The 12,299-nt window shown below is 48.3% G+C and overlaps 1 long non-coding RNA gene across 1 annotated transcript in view; it reads left to right on the top strand.

Annotated features, from left to right (window-relative positions):
* LOC147578249 (uncharacterized) overlaps positions 1–7,007 on the top strand; it is a 99,199-nt gene extending 92,192 nt beyond the window's left edge. Inside the window, exon 6 of the long non-coding RNA XR_015254989.1 lies at positions 5,727–7,007. This is a non-coding gene — a long non-coding RNA (uncharacterized LOC147578249). The remainder of the gene's footprint in view (positions 1–5,726) is intronic.
* The last annotated feature ends 5,292 nt before the right edge of the window (positions 7,008–12,299 follow it).

The following is a 12,299-nucleotide window of genomic DNA, read 5'->3' as shown; positions in this document are numbered from 1 at the left end:
GGAACAGTCTGCAGATGTTGACTCGTCCTACAATCTGGGAGGGTGTAGTGAAGTATATAATATGGATGGGTCCGGACAGTCTTCTGAACTGATCTTGCAAGAAAGTCATGAATAATCAGGGAGACATAGTCCTGACTTACATAAAGGAGAGGAAAGGAAAAGGGATAGGACTCACTTTATTGATCACCTGTCATGGGGCACATACTTTACATTACTTCTTTGAATCCTTACAACAGCTCTGAGATAGGTATTAATGTTCCCACTCTTACAGATGAAGAAACTGAGGCACAGGGAGGATCACAGAGCTAGAAATTATTAGAGCCAGCATTCGGACCCCAGTCTCTCTGACTTAGGGACTATGTCCTTGACACTGCCCCTTGCAGCCTTCACAACAGGATACAATACAATCTTGTCCTCCAGGTCAGGCTGAGAAAAATGAGCCCCTAGTTCTGTCCTAGGATCCCTCATGGTGTTGGCCCTTCTCATTAGCATGTCTGTCTTCTGAGTTTGCGAGAAACTCTTTTCTGTGAGCATGTGAGGCCTCGGGCCAACAGATAGAGGATGCCAGGGTCAGTCAACAGGTAGAGGTTGCCGGGGGGAAAAGGAAATGGGGAGGGGGAGGGGTGGATGTTGGGGCGAAGGAAGGGGAGAAGGGGTGAGGGGAAAGGAAGAAAAGGAGGGAAGAAGAAGCTGAGAAGGCCAAACATGGAAAGGAAGGGAAGGACAAGGAGAATGAGGTAGACGTTGCCTCCCTGGAGGTTTTCGTCTTGCGTTGGCCATTCTCACTGTGGGGAGGGAGGGTGGTTGACTGCCCTGGCGGGGGGGTGGGGGTGGTCTGGATGTCTTCAGTGCCTGAGAGTCTGTGAGGATTCGATACTTCTTTGGTACCTGTCTGGTTCTTAGTTTAGCTTAGCGCAGAAATTAAGAACAGTTTACACTATTTTCAGTCGAGCAATTGATCATTCCAAACCTAGCCCCACTGTGAGTCTCCTCCAGGAGCTGCACAAGCCATATGTTCCACTAGAACCTAGAAGCTGCTTCTTGGGACGTGTGCAGGGTGTGTCGAGGAGAACAGCCACCCCTTCCAGTCTGGATATGCCTGACCTGGGAGGCCGGAATGGATACTACCGCATGGTTTTCAGCCAGCCCTGCTGCGGCCATCTAGCCAGCTCCCCTGAGAGACACGAGCATGACACCATATCTGCCTTTTTCCAACGGTCATTCCGTCAGTGTTTGTGTCTAACCCCAAAAGCTCTCGTCAACAGCATCACTTCTCTGATCCTGATTGGGAGGAGAAGATGCATTAAAAAGCAAGTTGCTTCTCCCGTGGCAGGTCTCTGGCTCGGGGAGGCTCTGGGCTGGGGCGGGAGCACAGCTGGAGTCCTCCTGAGCTCCCCAGGCAGCAGCCTCCCTGCCAGCCTTCCTAGCGTCTTCCCATGAAGCTGAGCTGCAGGGAAGGTAGGGGGCGTGGGGGGGCTCTGACTAGTGGCTGGTGGAGAAGATGCACTCTCTCTATTTGCTTCAGACTCGGAGGGAAGTAGGACTGAGCAGTGGCTGAGCCTCAGGCGGTGACCTGAAGAGGTGCTCATGTGCTGGCATTAGAGAGGGAAAAAAATCTTCAGGCAGAGTCTCATTAAGCCTCCTTACACGAGAATTCACCTGTTGTGAAAAATTCAGATTCTGCATGCTGTTTTGAAGTTAATCTGTTAGAACCACTTGTTCATTTCACTTTCAAAATACCACCCCCCCTTTTTTTCCTTCTTTTTGCAGAATGTAATGCCTTTAGTCCTGTTCCTAATTTTGAGCGGCTCTACCGAGTCTTTTTCACTGGCTGAATTATAACAAGACCAGTGAGGTCATAGTCGGTGGATTAATTATAGCGAGGCTGGCGAGGAAAGTCAACCTCCTTTGATAAACACGGCTTAGCGACTTTAAGTGAGCAATTTTCTACAGCAAACGTTGCAACACATGTTGTCTCCTTCAGCAAACTTTAACGGGCTCGTGATGATGCATCGACTGTCCTTAGGACTCAAACCATTCCATGTTATAGAAAATGCTCTTCGTCTTTTTCCATAAAGAGACTGAGATGGAAACTCAACTTTCTAGTGACAAGATACAGAAAAGTATGGATTTAACCTAAATTTTGTGTCTGATATGTAAACATTTTCTAACCTTCTTCATGTAAGCACAGGCCCATGCTAACCCCGGGTTTGCATCCACAGAGCACTTGTATCAATAACTTCTTTATTTAATGATTTATTCATTAGGTGCCATTTAATCAAGGCTAAATAAAAGAACTTGGGCTTATAATATATATATATATATATATATATATATATATATATATATATACATATATATATGTATGTATGCATGTATTTCCATATTTATTGCTATTTGCTGAGCAAGCTACTCTGCAATAGAATGGGGTACAATTAAGAAAAAACTGGAAGGAAGAAAATTAGCGGAGTAGCTTTCTTCAGATTTGATTCTCTCCTGTGCACCACTGAAGACCCAAGTATGGAGGCCTTCCTTGCAGTGGAGAATATGGAAGTAAAGCATCCTAGAATTAGAAGGGACAGTATGGTGGTTTTTGTCTAATCCTTGTCCAGTGTGTGATTTTGTCTGACCCGTATCCATAGTGGGACTCCTTATGAGCACAGCACCCATCCTGGGGCCTGGTATATAGTGGGTGCTTAATAAATATAGAATGATTAGATGGATCAGTAAGCAACCCCTCTGGGTGAAGGCGGAGACTTCTCCCATGCTGCTTGCGTTGTCTGGGCCCCGGAGAATGTGTCTCTTCCTTCCTTTTAGGCGGATCTTCTAACTGTAACTAGCTATGACTCTTGCCACTTGGTGCCCCACCTGTATCCTCTGGGCCCAGGACATCGAGTGGCAGTGGGACAACTGGGAGCAGACTGCTCCCACATCATTCTGGCTGATTGTTCTGGAGATGGAGTAGTAGCTGGATGACTGGCTGGATATACTCTGATATACCAATGTGCGTTGGTCATATCTTAGACTGAAGAGCTCAAAGTATTTTCCCTACTATTACCTCTGTGTGTCCTTCTCATGTCCCAAGGAAAGGCAAGAAAGTTCTATTTCATTAGACCAGGAGTCGGCAGACTTTTTCTGTAAAGGACTGTATAGCAACTATTTTAAGTTTTGTGAGACAGTCACTCATTTCTGCCCCTGGGGTGCCATTGCAGTGTGAAAGCAGACATAACAGGCAAACAAATGAACGTGGTTGTGTTCCAGAAAAACTTTACTTCTAAAAACAGGCAGTGGACCAGATTTTCCCATGGGCCATATTTCACATTAGACTGTGAGGTTCATGAAGCAGGGGATGTATCTGTTTTATCTCGAGAGGGAGTATACAGTAGTAGTTACAAGAGCATGGTCTGGTGGGAAGGCAAGCTGGTGCAGCCACTCTGGGAAACAGTACGGAGGTTCCTCAAAAAACTAAAAATAGAACTACCCTATGACCCAGCAATGGCACTACTAGGCATTTATCCAAGGGATACGGGTGTGCTGTTTCGAAGGGACACATGCACCCCCGTGTTTATAGCATCACTATCAACAATAGCCAAAGTATGGAAAGAGCCCAAATGTCCATCGATGGATGAATGGATAAAGAAGATGTGGTATCTATATCTATATCTATATCTATATCTATATCTATATCTATATCTATATCTATATCTATATCTATATCTATATCATCTATATCTATATCTATACACACACACACAATGGAGTATTACTCAGCAATCAAAAAGAACGAAATCTTGCCATTTGCAACTACGTGGATGGAACTGGAGGGTATTATGCTAAGCAAAATCAGTCAGTCAGAGAAAGACAAAAATCATATGACTTCACTCATATGAGGACTTTAAGAGAAAAAACAGATGAACATAAGGGAAGGGAAACAAAAATAATATGGGGACAGGGAGGGGGACAAAACATAAGAGACTCATAAATATGGAGAACAAACTGAGGGTTCCTGGAGGGGTTGTGGGAGGGGGGATGGGCTAAGTGGGTAAGAGGCACTAAGGAATCTACTCCTGAAATCATTGTTGCACTATATGCTAACTAATTTGGATGTAAATTAAAACAAAACAACACAAAACAAAACTAGCCATCCAGATTAAAAGAAAAAAAAAAAAAAGAGCATGGTCTGGGATCAGACTGTCTGGGTTCAAATTCTGTTACACTAGTGACCATGAGCAAGTTGTTTAATTTCTCTGTACCTCAGTGTCCTCATCTGTAAGATGAGGATAATAACAGTGTCTACCTCATAGTTCAGTGTGAGAATTAAATGAGATAGTATATGCAAAGTGCTTAAAATAGCACCCATACATAAAAAGCATGTAATAAGTGCTGTCATTCGTTGGATCTCCAATACTTATCCCAGTGCCTGGCATAATGAAGATGCTCAATACACATTTACACCATGAGCCTGAGGCCCAGGAAGGAAAAACGTCTTGTGTGGTGTCTCAGAGCGAGGTGGGAGTGGTGTTGTGTCGTGAAGCCACATGGCTGACTTTCCAGACTTCTGTCCTGTTTTCCAGAAGCCTTCAGTGGCACGACACGTGATTCTTGTTATGAAGACATCACATCATTTATAGTCTCACCATTCTCTCTAGGACAACTCTTTTATAGGCTCATTGCCTTTATCCTCCTAACCCTGGAAATCATCTTCCCTGAGTAGTGAGGGCTAGGGAAAACCTTCAACTTCTAGCATGTCCTCTGTGTATGTATCTCCTACCTCCTTCAGTGGTCTCCGCTTTTCCAGGTCTGACACAGTAGTGGAGACAGGCAGGTGGGATGAAGTCTGGGTGACGGGGTGATGGTGAGAAGCACCAAGGGGTGTGTGGTGTGGGAAGGGGGAGCCTCACCCTGTGTTGAGGGCTTGCTGCCTTCTGGATTGCCTGGACTGGGGGGATCCGGCGGATGAAGACTCCCACTTCTGAAAGGAGATTAAGGACAAATTGCACATCCTATTGACCTTGCAGGAGTTCACCAGCTTCACACCTCAGAGTAGCTGTTGATGGTCCCCACCTCCTGCCATTCTCAGTTACTGTCTTCAACACCTCACTCCTCTCCTCAGCTACTACAGCCAGAGGGAAGAAGGTGAGGTGGGTGCCCCCCACCTCCCCAGCAATAGGCTGGCATTTCCTAGTCCCAGGCAGCCTGGGGAAGCCTTAGGCAGCTGACAGACTGGGGGAGGGGGAAGCAGGGGAAGAGTCAGGGGAAGAACTTGGGTTTGCAGGGCAGTGTGATCTATTTCTAGAGACAAATATGTGTGAATGCTTCACAAGGGCTTGGGTGAGCTCATGGAGGCTGCATGTGGGCGAATGGTGCTGGGAGAAACTCTCCCAGGGAAGGCGCCCCTGTGTGAGGGGCAGAACCTAGTGCCCACCCTTAGCTCCCACAAAGGCACGGTGCCTCCATTTCTCCACTGCAGATAAGACTGCACATTCACTGGTCCCAGGCAGGGGCTCAGAGAAAGACCTTTTCCTTGCAGTTCTGGGCCCCTCCAGTGTCTGTTAACAAGGGTCCCTGCTCTCTCTTCCTTGGGGGAGCTGACCCTCCCTCCCTCCCTCCCTCTCAAAGGTCACCAAAAGTGGGCCTGAAGCTGGTGAAATGCCAGGGAGCGAACCAACTCATTATAGCTGGGCCGTAAGTTTTTCCATTCTCCTGACAGCCACCTGTTTCCATAGGCAGGAAGGGCTGGTGGCCAGATGTCTTCGTATGAACTTCTCTGCAGGGTCCTAAGAGTGAGTAGTCTCTTAAACTTTGTACCCTCAATGCCCCACTGGCCTCACCCTGCTCCCAGCCCTCCTCCTCCGTAAGCCACAAAGACCCCACGCAGCTGGACCACCAGCTGAGCAGCTAGAAGGCCTTGTGGGGTGAAGGGGAGACACCACCATGGGGGCGGTGTCGCTGCAGCTAGAGTAGGACTGCCACCAGAGGTGGCAGGGGGGTAGACAGCTCATTTGCTTTGGGTCAGAGTTACATGAGGTCAGTGTGACCAGGGGTAGACGACCTCTCCAAGCTATGGCCACCATTACTTCTTCAGTTCTTTGCCAGATCTCCAAAGAGCGAGACACTGGCAAGGAAAGAGCCTAGGGGGCTCTGAAGATTGGGACTGTGAGCTTGGGGTTTGCTTGAAAACGAAAATGACTTTACTTTGCTCCTTGGTGCCCTGACATCTTGACTATTCTTAACATCTCAGGTCTTTCTGTTCTCCCTTGCCAGCAGAACCTCTTAACATGAGGTCACTGAGCATTGTGTGGGCTTCAGAGGTCTGTGAACCCCTGAGCTGGCATGTTGTGTGTGTGCTTCTGTGTTTGTGCACTTTCCTGGGGAGAGGCCTGGAGCCTTGGTCAGATTCTCAACGAGGTCAGTGGCATTTAAAGGGGTTAAGAAGCACTGATTATCTGTCTATTGAAGCAGAAAATTGTTCTGGGGAAGATTGGCTGGGGAGTTCCTTATCTAAGGACAGAGCTTTGTCATTGGCAATGAGTGGACATAAGGGACAGGAGCCACGGGACATGTTAGAGCCATCTGGCCTGTATCCCTGGGCCTCAGGAGAACTTTCACTGTGGGCTGTTTGAGAGATCTTGTAACACTCACCTTTCCCTAAATGTTTACTAATTTTACGCTTTGTCTCTTTGTTACTGAAACAAAACAGAACCAAAAAACCATAAACTGACATCAAGAGAATGAGAAAACAAGCCACAGACTGGTGGAAAAATATTTGCCAAAGACAGACTTGATAAGGACTGCTATTTAAAATATACAAAGAACTCTAGGGGCGCCTGGGTGGCTTAGTTGGTTAAGCGTCCAACTTCGGCTCAGGTCATGATCTCACAGTTTGTGAGTTCGAGCCCCACGTTTGGCTCTGTGCTGACAGCTCAGAGCCTGGAGCCTGCTTCCGATTCTGTGTCTCCCTCTCTCTCTGCCCCTCCTCCCACTCATGCCTTGTCTTTCTCTGTCTCAAAAACAAATAAAACGTTAAAAAAAAAAAGAAAAAATAATAAAATACACAAAGAACTCTTAAAACTCAACAATCAGAAAATGAACAACCTGATTAAGAAACAGGTAAAAGACATAGGAAACAAATAAGCTTATGAAAGATGCTCCACATCTCCTGTCATCAGGGAAATGCAAATTAAAACCACAATGAGATACAACTACGCACCTGGTAGAAGGGTCAGCTCAGGAACACTGACAACACCAAGTGCTGGTGAGCGTGGGGCGCAGTGGGACCTCTCACTCATTGCTGGTAGGAATGCAAAATGCTGCAGCCACTTCAGAAGATAGTTTGAAAGAACTTACAAAACTAAACATACTCTTACCATGCGATCCAGCAATCGTGCTCCTTGGTCTGTGCCCCCCAAAATTGAAAACTCATGTCCGTACAAAAACCTGCACGTGGATGTTTATAGCAGCTCTATTAACAATTGCCAAAAACTCGCAGCCAAGATGTCTTTCAGTAGGTGAATGGACACAAAAAGTGCGGCACATCCAGGCAAAGGAATGTTATTCAGCGCTGAAAAGAAATGAGCTATCGAGCTGTGAGAGGACACAGAGGAAACTGAAATGCACATTACTAAGTGAAAGAAGCCAATCTGAAAAGGCTGCGTACTGTATGATTCCAACTATATGACATTCTGGAAAAGGCAAAGCTATGGAGACAGTGAAAAGATCAGCGGTTGCCGGGAGTTAGGGGAGAGGCTTTTCAAGGCTGCATACTTTCCTTAGGAATGGGGTACATGGGTTGGCAAGCAGAGGTTCTGTACTGATCCCAGGTGGGTTGGGACCAGGGGGAGCGCTGGTGACCCCTGGGAGTCAGCAGTGGGCTGCTTCTTCACTGCAGAGGGAGAGAAGAAAGACATGAAAAGGGAGTTGGCTCAGGACAGAGCTGTGTACTAAGGTTGCAAAGACTAACAGAGGGTCCTCAGAATAACATCAGGGCGTCTTCTGGCAGTCGAGTGCTTTCTGCACGGCAGGTGCTCTGCTAAGTGCTGTACAGATATCGCTTACCCAGTCTTTACAACAACCTTTTGGTAGGGCCGTTATGAAAAATATTCAAAAACTAATATGACATGGGCATTGCCCAAACAGAATGGAAGAAGCTGGAACAGGAGCCTGGAGGCCCCTGTGTGCTAAGTGCTGACCCTGTGGTTGCCGGACTGGGCAGAGGTCTGGGCAGTCCTGGGAAGGGGCGAAGATCATGGTGGGGAGACAGTTGGGACAGAGGTGGGGGAGGCTTGATCAGGGGCTCTCAAACTTTAGTCTGCCTTAGAATCACCTGGAAGTCTTATTATTATTATTATTATTAGGTAAGTTTATTTATTCTCAGAGAGAGAGAGAGGAAGAGAGGGGTGGGGGAGGGGCAGAGAGAGAGAGAAAGAAAGAGTCCCACGCAGGCTCTGCACAACAGCGTAGAGCCAGATGCGGGGCTGGAACTCATGAATCATGAGATCATGACCTGAGTCAAACCAAGAGTCAGACGTTTAACCGACTGAGCCGCCCAGGTGCCCCTCACCTGGAAGGCTTGTTAAAACAGATTACCAGACCCCATCTCTGGAGTTCCTGATTCAGTAGGTCTGCGGTGGAGCCCAGGAACCTGCATTCTAACAAGTGCCCAGGCAATGCTGATGCTGCTGGTATAGAAACCACCCTTTGAGAACTACTCCTCTTTACTAAGTATTTCAATATTTTACTGACTGGCACAGCCAGAGTTGACTATCAGGCTTGGGAGTAAGAATCACTTACACTTCCATTTTACAGATAGACAAACAGAGGCTTAGAGGTGTGATGTAACTTGCCGTAGATCGTACACCCAGTGGATGATGCAGGCAGCCCCAAATCCACTCTCTCCCCAACTTTCCAGGCTCCCAGTGTCATTGGGGCCAGGAGAGGGCCGAGGCCGACCACCTCTGGGGAAGACCCTGGCCTTTGACAGGCTGGAGGTGAAGTCTGAGTCTTGCTAGAGCCTTGCCCACTCTCGCTGGGGCCTGGGAATGCTCCCCATTCCTGAGCCCTGAGCGGCTTTGTGCTTGCTTTCCCAGACCCGCACCCTCCCAAGCAGCAGCTGTGAAGTTGACGAATTGCACTAAACTGTGATGCCTCCTTGGGAGCCTGTTCCAGGATGTGCTGTGATGGCTTCCTGAGAAGGCGACAGGCACGTGGTCTGCAAACGAGAGCCGCCCGCTCCCTCGCTCAGCACAGCAGCTGCTCAGAGACAGCGTGGGCCCAGGGTGGCTTGCTGGGGGAGCCTATTAAGAGCCACAACACTGTGAAAAGCACAGCAGAAACGCTCCATTAAATCTGGTGGGGGGCCTGCTTAACAATGGGACCTGCCCCAGGAGTCCTAGCTCTGCTCCAGCTGCCTCAGTCTCCAGCCTGGCTCTCCCTTTCTCCGCCCCTGCAGTCTCTTCCCAAAGGAGCTTTGGACTCAGAGAGTCTGGCTGGAGCTGGCAGGAGCGTGGCTGGGAGGCTGCAGTGAGAGCCCAGGCGGGGAGCAAACCCAAGGGAGATGTTCTCTACATTGCCTTTGGGGGGAATGGGCCCGCTGTTTGGTATGCGTCATGATGCTGATGAAGGTACAGGATGTTTTGAGCAAGATGGGCCTCTGCTCTAGACCCTGCACTTCAGAGGGTCCCACTCTGGCCCTCTTCAGCCATAACCCTCCCCAAAGGGCAAGGTATCCTTGGGGCCAAGAGAATATGCCCAACCAAGGCCTGTGACCCCCTCTCTACCCCATAATTCAGGTAACCAGGAACTTGCAATTCCCTGCTCAAATGGCCCTAAGCTGGTCCTAGTGTCTGTGTAGGCGTCCATCCCAGCACACCCTTTAAAGATGGCCTGTGTCACTGGGGGGTGTGGACAGAGCTTAGACATGCGGGCTGGAAGTACACGTGTGTGTGCAGGGTCCCTGAAGAGTGAGACAGAACCCAGGGTGGGAAGAGGTGGGGATCAGGCTGGGGGCTAGAAGTCATCTCTCCCCACAGCTCTGTGTGCCAGAGCAGAGCTCCAAGGAGATTGAGAATTTAAATGGAAACCTTCCAGGCTTATGACGGTGCATTTGTCAAGGGTAGAGTATGTTTTCTATCTCACAGTTTGTTAGCTCGATTTATAACATTGAACTCTCTTGCTCTTGGCTCTGTAAGTGTTAGGGATGGGCCCAAGTGAAGGTGGCGGTGGGAGCAGGCTCCCAAGGCATCCCTGAAGCAGGCCAAGTGTGTGCTTTCAGCCCACCAGACACAGTGTCAGTGAAGGGGGCAGAACTGGGTAACCTGCCAAGCCCCCGGGGGACACTCATTGTCTTCCGGGATGAGAATGATGGAGACAAGGCTGCTGACTAGCTGGTAGGAGCCCTGTGAAGGGCTGCTTAGATGACCCCTACTCCTGATCTTTGACTATCACCTTGACCTCACCTTTGACCCACTGTTCTCCTCCCTTATCATCTGGTGCTTTTGTCTCTTGCCGCCCACTTGTGCCTCAACAGACGCACCATGAAGTTGCACAGCGACTCTCAGGAGGGAGCAGGCCACCGTCCTGGGGGTCCCCTGCCATGATGGAGAGCTCTATCCGGCTTGACAGGGTTAATACTGATGCTGCTGGAGGGTTTATTTGGGAGGGGAGGTAGACAGGAGAATCCACATCTGTGATTTCCAAATGGGCTCGATATTGGCAGACAGTGGGAGGAGAAGAGGGAGTGTGAGAAGTCCCTTCCCACATTTATCAGAGACCAAACATTCCTGGGGCACCTGCATGGCTCAGTCGGTTAAGCATCTGACCTTAGATCAGGTTGTAATCTCGTGGTTCATAAGTTTGAGGCCCACATTGCGCTCTCTGCTGTCAGAGCAGAGCCCAATTCGGACCCTCTGTCCCCCTCTCTCTCTGCCTCTCCCCTGCTCGTGCTCTCTCTCCGTCTCTCTCTCAAAAATAAATAAGCATTAAAAAAAAAAAAAAAAGAAACCAAACATTCCTTTGGAGGACTTTCTTGGACCCTAGTCTCTCTCTGTGTCTTTACCATCTTTCTCTCTATTGATCTGTCTCTGTATCCGTATCATCTCTCTCTCTATTTCTCTCTCTCTTTCTTTTGAACCAAATGTGGGGTTTTAACATGCTCATTGACTGCCTACTATATTCTAGGCTTTATGCCATGTGATTGCCTTATTTAATCCTCAGGAGAACCCTGTGAAGTATTATCCCCATTTTATCAATGGGGAAAACTGAGACTCTCCGAGGTGATAGAACCAGCCTAAGATCATATAGCTCAGAAATGGTAGAGTTGGGCCCTAAGTCCGTATTACCTGACTTGCGGTTTTATGCTTTTGTGCTGTTTCCACTGAGGGAAGATTATCCTTAGGTGCTTTTTTTTTTTTTTTTTCCAATCAGGAAAGAGAAATACTGCCTCCAGTGTTTGCTTATCTCTCTCCAGCAGCATTCCCAGGGGTCCTGGTCCCGGCTCTGAGGAGCGCAGCGGGGGCCAGGCACCGTCTCTTGCCACGCCGCCTGCAGACCCGGCCCATCTGCTCACAGAGCGCCTCGCCACCCACCACCCGCGCTGCTGTCTGCTGCTGTCTGGGTGTGCCCGGCCGTCAGACTGCATTGGCTGGCTTCGACAAAGTGACAGAAGCTGTAAAAACAGCTGTTTGACATTCCCTGCTGCTTTTTAAAACCAAACAACAACCAACAAAGAGGTTGAATGAAATGCAGAAAATACCCTTGTTTTCATGTGGATGAGGATATTTTTACTCAGAGAACATTTATTTTCCTTCTGCCTTGCTCTATTCCCTATTTACCTACCCACTCATTTCCCTCCCTCCCTGCCTCTCTCTCCCCTTTCCTTCCTCCCTCCCTCCTTCCTCCCTCTTCCCTTCTTCCCTTCCTTCCTTCCTTCCTTCCTTCCTTCCTTCCTTCCTTCCTTCCTTCCCTCCTTCCTCCCTTCCTTCCCTCCTTCCTTCCCTCTTCCTTCCTTCCTTCCTTCCTTCCTTCCTTCCTTCCTTCCTTCCTTCCTTCCATTAAAAAAAAAAACTAACTGCTTTTGTTTGTGTCTTTTTTTCCACCTAAATTTTCTTCTCTCCAAGGACGCTCTTCAACTATTTCTCTTTGTTCCTCACTTTTCACATCTTCTGTGATTTGTATATTAATCCATCTCTCTAGCTTTGGTACATCGCATCCCACATGTACAGTTTTATGAATTCCAGTGCTCGTTTTATTATATCCAAGGTGTCTTTGGTTAACCCAAGGTGAAGGTGGGGAGTTCTAAAACA

Source organism: Puma concolor, chromosome C1 (assembly GCF_028749965.1).
Source record: "Puma concolor isolate L17-30 chromosome C1, mPumCon1.1.hap2, whole genome shotgun sequence".
NCBI lineage: Eukaryota > Metazoa > Chordata > Mammalia > Carnivora > Felidae > Puma > Puma concolor.
The sequence above is the reverse complement of the archived record's forward strand: the minus strand, read 5'-3'. Positions and strand labels throughout refer to the sequence as shown.